The following is a 14116-nucleotide window of genomic DNA, read 5'->3' as shown; positions in this document are numbered from 1 at the left end:
TAAAGTGGCCTTAGACAGATCAGAGACTATATTTGCTAAGTTAGAGGTGCTCTACTCAGAATTATCTGTCTGTTGCTGAGAAGATGATGGAAAAGACTTGCCATTGCTAAACCTGTTTCTTCCACCATTATTAAAGCCTTGTTGAGGCTTTTGTTGATCCTTCCATGAGAAATTTGGATGATTTCTCCATGAAGAATTATAGGTGTTTCCATAAGGTTCACCCATGTAATTTACCTCTGCCATTGTAGGGTTTTCAGGACCATAAGCTTCTTCTTCAGAAGATGCCTCTTTAGTACTGTTGGATGCATTTTGCCATCCATTCAGACTTTGAGAAATCATGTTGACTTGCTGAGTGAACATTTTGTTCTGAGCCAATATGGCATTCAGAGCATCAATTTCAAGAACCCCCTTCCTCTGAGGCGTCCCATTATTCATGGAATTCCTCTCAGAAGTGTACATGAATTGGTTATTTGCAACCATTTCAATAAATTCCTGAGCTTCTGTAGGCGTTTTTTTTAAGTGAATAGATCCACCTGCAGAGTGGTCCAGTTACATCTTAGAGAACTCAGATAGACCATAATAGAATATATCTATTGATGAGCGGATAATTTATACGCTTTTTGGCATTGTTTTTAGGTAGTTTTTAGTAAGTTCAAGCTACTTTTAGGGATATTTTCATTATTTTCTATGTTAAATTCACATTTCTGCACTTTACTATGAGTTTGTGTGTTTTTCTATAATTTCAGGTAATTTCTGGCTGAAATTGAGGGACTTGAGCAAAACTCTGAAAAAGGCTGACAAAAGGACTGCTGATGCTGTTGGATTCTGACCTTCCTACACTCAAAATGGATTTTCTGGAACTACAGAACTCCAAATGGTGCGCTCTCAACGGCGTTGGAAATTAGACATCCAGAGCTTTCCAGCAATATATAATAGTCCATACTTTATTCGGGAATTGACGATGTAAAGTGGCGCTCAACGCCAAGTACATGCTGCTGTCTGGAGTTAAACGCCAGAAACACGTCATAACCCGGAGTTGAACGCCAGAAACACGCTATAACTCGGCGTTCAACTCCAAGAGAAGCCTCAGCTCGTGGATAGATCAAGCTCAGCCCAAATATACACCAAGTGGGCCCCGGAAGTGGATTTATGCATCAATTACTTACTCATGTAAACCCTAGTAGCTAGTCTAGTATAAATAGGATAAGTTACTATTGTATTAGACATCTTTGGTCTCAGTTTTGTTTTATTCTTCATCTTAAGAGGCTATTGTTCACATTTTAGGGGGCTGGCCATTCGGTCATGCCTGAACCTTTCACTTATGTATTTTCAACGGTAGAGTTTCTGCACACCATAGATTAAGGGTGTGGAGCTCTGCTGTACCTCAAGTTTCAATACAATTACCATTACTTTCTATTCAATTCTCTTTTATTCTTATTCCAAGATATACATTGCACTTCAAACTTGATGAATGTGATGATCCGTGACACTCATCATCATTCTCACCTATGAACGCACGTGACCGACAACCACTTTCGTTCTACTTTAGGCCGGGCGCATATCTTTTAGATTCCCCAATAGAATCTTCGTGGTATAAGCTAGATAGATGGCGGCATTCATGGGAATCCGGAAAGTCTAACCTTGTCTGTGGTATTCCGAGTAGGATTCCGGGAATCCAGAAAGTCTAACCTTGTCTGTGGTATTCCGAGTAGGATTCCGGTATTGAATGACTGTGACGAGCTTCAAACTCCTGAAGGCTGGGCGTTAGTGACAGACGCAAAAGAATCAATGGATTCTATTCCAACCTAATTGAGAACCGACAGATGATTAGCCGTGCTGTGACAGAGCATTTGGACCGTTTTCACTGAGAGGATGGGATGTAGCCATCGACAAGGGTGATGCCTCCAGACGATTAGCCATGCAGTGACAGCGCATAGGACCATTTTTCCGAGAGGATGAAAAGTAGCCATTGACGACAGTGATGCCCTACATACAGCTTGCCATGGAAAGGAGTAAGAAGGATTGGATGAATGTAATAAGAAAGTAGAAATACAAGAGGAGCACAGCATCTCCATACGCCTATCTGAAATTCCCACTATTGATTTACATAAGTATTTCTATCACTTCTTTTTATTTTATTTATCTTTATCCAATCTAATCACATTTGACTTTATGAATCCACTTAACTGGGATTTACAAGGTGACCATAGCTTGCTTCATACCAACAATCTCTGTGGGATCGACCCTTACTCACGTAAGGTATTACTTGGATGACCCAGTACACTTGCTGGTAAAGTTGAACGGAGTTGTGTCCACACATAGCCAATAGCCATTAAATAAATCTCATGCAAATACAAAGAGGGTCACAAATTCGTCCACCAAGTTATTGGCGCCGTTGCCGGGGATTGTTCGAGTTTGGACAACTGACAGTTCATCTTGTTGCTCAGATTAGGTAATTTTCTTTTCAAAAACTTTTCAAAAAAAATCTTTTTCGAAATTTTTCTTTTCTTTTTCGTTTTTCCAACTTTGTTTTCGAAAAAAAAAATTAATAAAAATCCAAAAAAAATTTATAAAATCATAAAAATCAAAAATATTTTGTGTTTCTTATTTGAGTCTTGAGTCAATTTTTAAGTTTGGTGTCAATTGCATACTTTTAAAATTTTTTTCTTGCATTTTTTCGAAATTCATGCATTCATGGTGTTCTTCATGATCTTCAAGTTATTCTTGGTAAGTCTTCTTGTTTGAACTTGATGATTTATTGTTTTGTGTCTTTTGTTGTTTTTCATATGCATCTTTGCATTCATATTTTCCAAGCATTAAAAATTTCAAAGTTTGGTGTCTTGCATGTTTTCTTTGCATCAAAAATTTTTCAAAAATTATGTTCTTGATGTTCATCATGATCTTCATAGTGTTCTTGGTGTTCATCTTGACATTCATAGTGTTCTTGCATGCATTAAGTGTTTTGATCCAAAATTTTCATGTTTTGGGTCATAATTGTGTTTTTCTCTCATAATTAAAATATTCAAAAATAAAAAAATATGTTTTCCTTATTTTTCTCATAATTTTCGAAAATTTGAGTTGACTTAGTCAAAAATTTTCAAAATTAGTTGTTTCTTACAAGTCAAGTCAATTTTTCAAAATTAAAAAAAATCTTATCTTTTCAAAATCTTTTTCAAAAATCATATCTTTTCCAATTTTTCCTATTTTTCGAAAATTTCAAAAATCTTTTTCAAAATATTTTCAAAATCTTTTTCTTATCTTTATATCATATTTTTTGAAAATTCACTAACAATTAATGTGATTGATTCAAAAATTTGAAGTTTGTTACTTTCTTGTTAAGAAAGGTTCAATCTTTAAGTTCTAGAATCTTATCTTGTAGTTTCTTGTTAGTGAAGTAAAGTAATTTTAAATTTAAAAATTAAAATCTTTTTTATCTTTTCTATCTTATCTTTTTATCTTATATTTTTATCTTTTTCAAAAATTTGATTTCAAAAGATCTTATCTATCTTCTTATCATCTTATCTTTTCAAATTTGATTTTAAATATCTTTTTCAACTAACTATTTAACTTTTTGTTTGTTTCTTATATTTTTCAAAACCACCTAACTATTTTTCCCTCTCTAATTTTCGAAAATATCTCATCTCTTTTTCAAAAATTCTTTTTGTTTTAAATTTTAATTTTAATTATATCTTATCTTTAATTTTCGAAAATCACTAACCTCTTTTTCAAAATTATTTTCGAAATTCTCCCTCTCTTTTCTTATTCTATTTAATTATTTATCTACTAACACTTTTCTTCACCTCTCTTCATCTAAAAATCCGAACCCTCTCTTCTTCACTCTTCTCTCCTTTCTTTTTCTACTAACATAAAGGAATCTCTATACTGTGACATAGAGGATTCCTCTTTCTTTTCTTGTTTTCTTCTCTTTCATATGAGCAGGAACAAGGACAAAAGCACTCTTGTTGAAGCTGATCCTGAACCTGAAAGGACTTTGAAGAGGAAACTAAGAGAAGCTAAATTACAACAATCCAGAAGTAACCTTTCAGAAATTTTCGAACAAGAGAAGGAGATGGCAGCCGAACCCAATAATGATAATGCAAGGAGGATGCTTGGTGATTTTACCAAACCCACGTCCAAATTTGATGGAAGAAGCATCTCCATTCCTGTCATTGGAGCCAATAATTTTGAGCTTAAGCCTCAACTAGTTGCTTTAATGCAACAGAACTGCAAGTTTTATGGACTTCCATCTGAAGATCCTTACCAGTTTTTAACTGAGTTCTTGCAGATTTGTGAGACTGTTAAGACGAATGGAGTTGATCCTGAAGTCTACAGACTCATGCTTTTCCCTTTTGCTGTAAGAGACAGAGCTAGAATATGGTTGGATTCACAACCTAAGGATAGCCTGGACTCCTGGGATAAGCTGGTCACGGATTTCTTGGATAAATTCTTTCCTCCTCAAAAGCTGAGCAAGCTTAGAGTAGATGCTCAGACCTTCAAACAAAAAGATGGTGAATCCCTCTATGAAGCTTGGGAAAGATACAAGCAGTTGACCAAAAGGTGTCCATCTGACATGTTTTCAGAATGGACCATATTAGATATATTCTATTATGGTCTATCTGAGTTTTCGAAAATGTCATTGGACCATTCTGCAGGTGGATCCATTCACCTAAAGAAAACACCTGCAGAAGCTCAAGAACTCATTGACATGGTTGCAAATAACCAATTCATGTACACTTCTGAGAGGAATTCTGTGAATAATGGGACGCATCAGAGGAAGGGAGTTCTTGAAATTGATGCTCTGAATGTCATATTGGCTCAGAACAAAGTGTTGACTCAGCAAGTCAACATGATCTCTCAAAGTCTGAATGGATGGCAAAATGCATCCAACAGTACTAAAGAGGCAGCTTCTGAAGAAGCTTATGATCCTGAGAACCCTGCAATGGCAGAGGTTAATTACATGGGTGAACCTTATGGAAACACCTATAATTCATCATGGAGAAATCATCCAAATTTCTCATGGAAGGATCAACAAAAGCCTCAACAAGGCTTTAACAATGGTGGACGCAATAGGCTGAGCAATAGCAAGCCTTTTCCATCATCTTCTCAGTAATAGACAGAGAATTTTGAACAAAACACTTCTAATTTAGCCAATCTAGTCTCTGATCTGTCAAAAGCTACTTTCAGTTTCATGAGTGAAACAAGATCCTCCATCAGAAATTTGGAGGCACAAGTGGGCCAGCTGTGTAAGAAAGTCATTGAAACTCCTCCCAGTATTCTCCCAAGCAATACAGAAGAGAATCCAAAAGGAGAGTGCAAGGCCATTGATGTGATCAATATGGCCGAATGCACAAGGTAGGAGAAGGACGAAAATCCTAGTGAGGAAGACCTCCTGGGACGTCTCTCAAGCAAGAAGGAGTTTCCTATTAAGGATCCAAAGGAATCTGAGGCTCATATAGAGACCATAGAGATTCCATTAAATCTCCTTCTGCCATTCATGAGCTCTGAAGACTATTCTTCCTATGAAGAGGATGAAGATGTAACTGGAGAGCAAGTTGCTCAATATTTAGGAGCTATCATGAAGCTGAATGCCAAGTTGTTTGGTAATGAGACTTGGGAAAGTGAACCTCCCTTGCTCATTGGTGAACTAGACACCTGGATTCAGAAAATTTTACCTCAAAAGAGACAAGATCCTGGCAAGTTCTTAATACCTTGTACCATAGGCACCATGACCTTTGAAAAAGCTCTATGTGATCTGGGGTCAGGGATAAATCTTATGCCACTCTCTGTAATGGAGAAGCTGGGGATCATTGAGGTACAACCTGCCTTGTTCTCATTACAATTGGCAGACAAGTCATTGAGACAAGCTTATGGAATAGTAGAGGACGTGTTAGTAAAGGTTGAAGGCCTTTACATCCCTGCTGATTTCATAATCTTAGACACTAGGAAGGAAGAGGATGAATGCATCATCCTTGGAAGACCTTTCCTAGCTACAGCAGGAGCTGTGATAGATGTCAACAGAGGTGAATTAGTCCTTCAATTGAATGGGGACTACCTTGTGTTTAAGGCACATGGCCATCCCTCTGTGACAAAAGAGAGTAAGCATGAAGAGCTTCTCTCAGTTCAGAGTCAAGAAGAGCCCCCACAGTCAAACTCTAAGTTTGGTGTTGGGAGGCCACAACCAAACTCTAAGTTTGGTGTTAAGACCCCATATCCAAACTCTAAGTTTGGTGTTGGGACTATACAACATTGACCTGATCACCTTGTGGCTCCATGAGAGTCCACTGTCAAGCTATTGACATTAAAGAAGCGCTTGTTGGGAGGCAACCCAATTTTTATTTATCTAATTTTAATTTTATTTTATTGTTATTTTGTGTTTTATTAGGTACATGATCATGTGGAGTCACGAACAAAAATATAAAAATTAAAAACAGAATCAAAAACAGCAGAAGAAAAATTACACCCTGGAGGAAGGACAGACTGGCGTTCAACGCCAGTAAGGAGCATCTGGCTGGCGTTCAACGCCAGAACAGAGCATGAATCTGGCACTGAACGCCAGAAACAAGCAACATTCTGGCGTTTGAACGCCAGGAATGTGCCTTAAGAAAAGCTGGCGCTGAACGCCAGTAACAAGCATGGAACTGGCGTTCAACGCCAGAAACATGCTACATATGGGCGTTAAACGCCCAGAACATGCTTCACATGGGCGTTGAACGCCCAGAACATGCATCACCTCGGCGTTTAAATGCTAGAATGGTATGCAAAGGCATTTTACATGCCTATTTGGTGCAGGGATGGAATTCTTTGACACCTCAGGATCTGTGGACCCCACAGGATCACCTCAGGATCTGTGGACCCCACAGGATTCCCACCTAACATATTCCCACCTTACCTCCTAATCCTATAACACTCTTCCCCATGTCACACTTCCCAACAACTTCAATCTCTGAATCTCTCCTCCCAATAAACACTCTTTCCCAAAACCCTTCACCAATCACTTCAATCTCTCTTCCCCATCACCTCTTCACCGCTCACATCCATCCACTCTTCCCCATAAACCCCACCTACCTTCAAAATTCAAAAACACATTCCCACCCAAACCCACCCTAAAATGGCCGAACCTACCCTCTTCCATTTCCCTATATAAACCCCTCCATTCCACTTCATTTTCACACAACACAATCCCTCTTCTATACCTTGGCCGAAACCCACACTCCCCCTTCTCCTCAATATTTTCTTCTTCTTCTTCTTCTCTTCTTTCTTTTCTTGCTCGAGGGCGAGCAATATTTTAAGTTTGGTGTAGTAAAAGCATAAGCTTTTTTGTTTTTCCATTACCATCAATAGCACCTAAGGCCGGAGAATCCTCTAGAAAAGGAAAAGGGAAGACAAAAGCTTCCACCTCCGAGTCATGGGAGATGGAAAGATTCATCTCCAAAAGCCATCAAGACCACTTCTATGATGTTGTGGTAAAGAAGAAGGTGATCCCTGAGGTCCCTTTCAAGCTCAAGAAAAATGAGTATCCGGAGATCCGACATGAGATCCGAATGAGAGGTTGGGAAGTCCTAACCAACCCCATGCAACAAGTCGGAATCTTAATGGTTCAAGAGTTCTATGCCAATGCATGGATCACTAGGAACCATGATCAAAGTATGAACCCGAGTCCAAAGAATTATCTTACAATGGTTCGGGGGAAATACTTAGATTTTAGTCCAGAAAATGTGAGGTTGGCGTTCCACTTGCCCATGATGCAAGGAGATGTATGCCCTTACACTAGAAGGGTCAACTTTAATCAAAGGTTGGACCAAGTCCTAATGGACATATGTGTGGAAAGAGCTCAATGGAAAAGAGACTCCAAAGGCAAGCCAGTTCAACTAAGAAGACTGGACCTCAAGCCTGTGGCTAGAGGATGGTTGGAGTTCATTCAATGCTCCATCATTCCCACTAGCAACCGATCTGAAGTTACTGTGGATCGGGCCATCATGATTCATAGCATCATGATTGGAGAGGAAGTATAAGTTCATGAAGTCATCTCCAATGAATTCTACAAAATAGCCGAAAAGCCCTCCACCATGGCAAGACTAGCTTTTCCTCACCTTATTTGCCATCTATGTTACTCAGCTGGAGTTATCATAGAAGGAGACATCTCCATTGAAGAGGATAAGCCCATCACCAAGAAGAGGATGGAGCAAGCAAGAGAGACCCTCTACGGATCTCAAGAGATGCATGAGGAAGCTCATCATCAAGAAATCCCTGAGATGCCTCAAGGGATGCACTTTCCTCCCAACAACTATTGGGAACAACTCAACACTTCCTGAGAAGATTTGAGCCACAATGTGGAACAATTAAGGGTGGAACATCATGAGCACTCCATCATTCTCCATGAAATAAGAGAAGATCAAAGAGCAATGAATGAGGAGCAACAAAGGCAAGGAAGGGACATAGAAGAGCTTAAGGACATTGTTGATCCTTCAAGAAGAAGATGCCACTAAGGTGGATTCATTCCTTGTTCTTATTTCTTTCTGTTTTTCGGTTTCTATGTTATGTTTATCTATATTTTGTGTCTCTACTTCATGATCATTAGTATGTAGTAACTATGTCTTAAAGCTATGAATAAATTCCATGAATCCTTCACCTCTCTTAAATGAAAAATGTTTTAATTCAAAAGAACAAGAAGTACATGAATTTCGAATTTCTCCTTGAATTTAGTTTAATTATATTGATGTGGTGACAATACTTTTTGTTTTCTGAATGAATGCTTAACAGTGCATATTTTTTATCTTGTTGTTTATGAATGTTAAAACTGTTGGCTCTTGAAAGAATGATGAACAAAGAGAAATGTTATTGATGATCTGAAAAATCATAAAATTGATTCTTGAAGCAAGAAAAAGCAGTGAAATAGCAAAAGCTTCCAAAAAAAAGGCGAAAAAAATTTAGAAAGAAAAAGAAAAAAGCAAGCAGAAAAAGCCAATAGCCCTTAAAACCAAAAGGCAAGGGTAAAAAGGATCCAAGGCTTTAAGCATCAATGGATAGGAAGGCCCAAGAAAATAAAATCCAGGCCTAAGCGGCTAAATCAAGCTGTCCCTAACCATGTGCTTATCTCATGCAGGTCCAAGTGAAAAGCTTGAGACTGAGTGGTTAAATTCGTGATCCAAAGCAAAAGAGTATGCTTAAGAGCTCTGGACACCACTAACTGGGGACTCTAGCGAAGCTGAGTCACAATCTGAAAAGGTTCACCCAGTTATGTGTCTGTGGCATTTATATATCCGGTGGTAATACTGGAAAACAAAGTGCTTAGGGCCACGGCCAAGACTCATAAGTAGCTGTGTTCAAGAATCAACATGCTTAACTAGGAAAATCAATAACACTATCCGAAATTCTAAGCTCCTAGAGAAGCCAATCATTCTAAACTTCAAAGGAAAAAGTGAGATGCCAAAACTGTTCAGAAGCAAACAGCTACAAGTCCCCGCTCATCTAATTATAATTAATATTCATTGATATTCTAGAATTTATAGTACATTCTCTTCTTTTTATCCTAATTGATTTTCAGTTGCTTGGGGACAAGCAACAATTTAAGTTTGGTGTTGTGATGAGCGGATAATTTATACGCTTTTTGGCATTGTTTTTAGGTAGTTTTTAGTAAGTTCAAGCTACTTTTAGGGATATTTTCATTAGTTTCTATGTTAAATTCACATTTCTGGACTTTACTATGAGTTTGTGTGTTTTTCTGTAATTTCAGGTAATTTCTGGCTGAAATTGAGGGACTTGAGCAAAACTCTGAAAAAGGCTGACAAAAGGACTGCTGATGCTGTTGGATTCTGACCTCCCTGCACTCCAAATGGATTTTCTGGAACTACAGAACTTCAAATGGCGCGCTCTCAACGGCGTTGGAAAGTAGACATCCAGAGCTTTCCAGTAATATATAATAGTCCATACTTTATTCGGGAATTGATGACGTAAAGTGGCGCTCAACGCCAAGTACATGCTGCTATCTGGAGTTAAACGCCAGAAACACGTCATAACCCGGAGTTGAACGCCAGAAACACGCTATAACTCGGCGTTCAACTCCAAGAGAAGCCTCAGCTCGTGGATAGATCAAGCTCAGCCCAAATATACACCAAGTGGGCCCCGGAAGTGGATTTATGCATCAATTACTTACTCATGTAAACCCTAGTAGCTAGTCTAGTATAAATAGGATAAGTTACTATTGTATTAGACATCTTTGGTCTCAGTTTTGTTTTATTCTTCATCTTAAGAGGCTATTGTTCACATTTTAGGGGGCTGGCCATTCGGTCATGCCTGAACCTTTCACTTATGTATTTTCAACGGTAGAGTTTCTGCACACCATAGATTAAGGGTGTGGAGCTCTGCTGTACTTCAAGTTTCAATACAATTACCATTACTTTCTATTCAATTCTCTTTTATTCTTATTCCAAGATATACATTGCACTTCAAACTTGATGAATGTGATGATCCGTGACACTCATCATCATTCTCACCTATGAACGCACGTGACCGACAACCACTTCCATTCTACTTTAGGCCGGGCGCATATCTCTTAGATTCCCCAATAGAATCTTCGTGGTATAAGCTAGATAGATGGCGGCATTCATGGGAATCCGGAAAGTCTAACCTTGTCTGTGGTATTCTGAGTAGGATTCCGGGAATCCGGAAAGTCTAACCTTGTCTGTGGTATTCCGAGTAGGATTCCGGTATTGAATGACTGTGACGAGCTTCAAACTCCTGAAGGCTGGGCGTTAGTGACAGACGCAAAAGAATCAAGGGATTCTATTCCAACCTGATTGAGAACCGACAGATGATTAGCCGTGCTGTGACAGAGCATTTGGACCGTTTTCACTGAGAGGATGGGATGTAGCCATCGACAAGGGTGATGCCTCCAGACGATTAGCCATGCAGTGACAGCGCATAGGACCATTTTCCCGAGAGGATGAAAAGTAGCCATTGACGACGGTGATGCCCTACATACAGCTTGCCATGGAAAGGAGTAAGAAGGATTGGATGAATGTAATAAGAAAGTAGAAATACAAGAGGAGCACAGCATCTCCATACGCCTATCTGAAATTCCCACTATTGATTTACATAAGTATTTCTATCCCTTCTTTTTATTTTATTTATCTTTATCCAATCTAATCACATTTGACTTTATGAATCCACTTAACTGGGATTTACAAGGTGACCATAGCTTGCTTCATACCAACAATCTCTGTGGGATCGACCCTTACTCACGTAAGGTATTACTTGGTTGACCCAGTACACTTGCTGGTTAAGTTGAACGGAGTTGTGTCCACACATAGCCAATAGCCATTAAATAAATCTCATGCAAATACAAAGAGGGTCACAATTTCGTCCACCATCTATCATGGTCCATTCTGAAAACATGTCAGAAGGACACTTTTTGGTCATCTGCTTGTATCTTTCCCAAGCTTCATAGAGGGATTCACCATCTTTTTGCTTGAAGGTCTGAACATCCACTCTAAACTTGCTCAGTTTTTGAGGAGGAAAGAACTTAGCCAAGAAGGCCGTGACCAGCTTATCCCAGGAGTCCAGGTTATCCTTAGGTTGTGAATCCAACCATGTTCTAGCTCTGTCTCTTACAGCAAAAGGGAAAAGCATGAGCCTGTAGACTTCAGGATCTACTCCATTAGTCTTAACAGTCTCACAGATCTGCAAGAACTCAGTCAAAAATTGATAGAGATCTTCTGATGAAAGTCCATGAAATTAGCAGTTCTGTTGCATTAGAGCAACTAGTTGAGGTTTCAGCTCAAAATTGTTTGCTCCAATGGCAGGGATTGAGATGCTTCTTCCATCAAACTTGGAAGTAGGTGTAGTATAATCACCAAGCATCCTTCTTGCATTATTGTTGTTGGGTTCGGCTGCCATCTCCTTTTCTTGTTCGAAAATTTCAGTAAGGTTGTCTTTGGATTGTTGTAATTTAGCTTCTCTTAGTCTTCTCTTCAGAGTCCTTTCAGGTTCTAGATCAACTTCAACAAGAATGCCTTTTTCCTTGTTCCTGCTCATATGAAAGAGAAGAGAACAGAAAAAGAAGAGGAATCCTCTATGTCACAGTAAAGAGGTTCCTTATTGTTAGTAGAAGAAGAAAGGGAATAAGAGTGAAGAAGAATGAATAATCCAAACACAAGGGTGATGATAGAGGCAGTGATTTGAGATGAAGAGAGGTAAAGAGAAGTGTTAGTAAATGAATAAATAAATATAATAAGATGAGAGAGGGAGAAATTTTCGAAAATAAATTTTGAAAAAGAGTTAATGATTTTCAAAAATTAAAGGGGAGATAAAATTAAAGTTAAAATTCAAAACAATTAATTAATTAAGAAAATTTTGAAAAAGAGGGAAGTGATTTTCGAAAATTAGAGAGGGAAAAGTAGTTAGTTGGTTTTGAAAAAGATAAGAAACAAACAAAAAGTTAGTTAGTTAATTGAAAAAGATTTGAAAATCAATTTTGAAAAGATAAGAAGATAAGAAGTTGGAAAAGATATTTTAAAATCAAATTTTTGAAAAAGATAAAATTTTTGAAAAAGATATGATATAAAAGATATGATAAAAAGATATGATTAAAAAGATAATTTTTTTTAAAATTAAAATTGATTACTTGACTAACAAGAAACTAAAAGATATGATTCTAGAATTTAAAGATTGAACATTTCTTAACAAGAAAGTAACAAACTTCAAATTTTTGAATCAATCACATTACTTGTTAGCTAAGTTTTCGAAAATAAAGATAAAGAAAAGATTTTGAAAATAATTTTTTTGAAATTTTCGAAAATCATAAAAGAAAAATGAAAAAGATTTGATTTTTGAAAAAGTTTTAATAAGATAAGATTTTTAAAATTTGAAAATTTGACTTGACTTACAAGAAACAACTAATTTTAAAAATTTTTGACTAAGTCAACCCAAATTTTCAAAATTTTGAGAGAAAAAAGGAAAAGATATTTTTTATTTTTGAATGTTTAATTATGAGAAAGAAAAACATAAAAAAATGACTCACAACATGAAAATTATTAATCAAAACACATGATGCATGCAAGAACACTATGAATGTCAAGATGAACACCAAGAACACTTTGAAGATCATGATGAATATCAAGAACATGATTTTGAAAAAAAAATTATGCAAAGAAAACATGCAAGACACCAAACTTAGAAATCTTTAATGCTTAGACACTATGAATGCGAAAATGCATATGAAAAATAACAAAAGACACAAAACAAGAAAACATCAAGATCAAACAAGAAGACTTACCAAGAACAACTTGAAGATCATGAAGAACACTATGAATGCATGAATTTTCGAAAAATACATAAATTTTTAGAAAAATGCAATTGACACCAAACTTAAAAATTGACTCAAGACTCAAACAAGAAACAATAAATATTTTTGAATTTTATGATTTTATAATTTTTTTGGATTTTATTTTATATTTTTTGAAAAAAAAATATATAGGAAAAAGAAAATAAGAAATTCAAAATTTTTAAGAAGAATTCCAAGAATCTTTCAATGTTAGCCTAAATCTCCAATCCAGGGGTTGGGCATGGCTTAATAGCTAGCCAGCTTTAAGATATAAATTAGTCATACAACAGCTGATATTTCAATTAACTTGCCTATATGCTGATGATTGGAAGCCTCAGTCCAAAAGAATTAAACATGGCTTTACAGCCAGCCAGGCTTCAACATGCTTCATGAAACACTAGAATTCATTCTTAAAAATTTAGAATAATTTTTGAAAACATATGAGAATTTTCTTTTGAAAGATTTTTGAAAATTTTTGAAAATAAAACAAAAAGAAAATTACCTAATCTGAGCAACAAGATGAACCGTCAGTTGTCCAAACTCGAACAATCCCCGACAACGGCGCCAAAAACTTGGTGGACGAAATTGTGATTCATACTTAAATTGTTGTTCGAAATTGATTCCCAGGTAATGGCTCCAAAAAACTTGGTGCTCAATACCATGGTCTAAACATAATTTCACAACTTCGCTCAACTAACCAGCAAGTGCACTGGGTCGTCCAAGTAATAAACCTTACGTGAGTAAGGGTCGATCCCACGGAGATTGTTGGTATGAAGCAAGCTATGGTCATCTTAT

The 14116-nt window shown here is 37.1% G+C and overlaps 1 non-coding gene across 1 annotated transcript; it reads left to right on the top strand.

Moving 5' to 3' along the window:
- Positions 1-11392: 11392 nt before the first annotated feature.
- Positions 11393-11496, top strand: LOC130958749 (small nucleolar RNA R71). The gene has a single exon (XR_009077855.1). It is a non-coding gene; the product is annotated as a small nucleolar RNA R71 (small nucleolar RNA).
- The last annotated feature ends 2620 nt before the right edge of the window (positions 11497-14116 follow it).

Source organism: Arachis stenosperma, chromosome 10 (assembly GCF_014773155.1).
Source record: "Arachis stenosperma cultivar V10309 chromosome 10, arast.V10309.gnm1.PFL2, whole genome shotgun sequence".
Classification (NCBI taxonomy): domain Eukaryota; kingdom Viridiplantae; phylum Streptophyta; class Magnoliopsida; order Fabales; family Fabaceae; genus Arachis; species Arachis stenosperma.
The sequence above is the reverse complement of the archived record's forward strand: the minus strand, read 5'-3'. Positions and strand labels throughout refer to the sequence as shown.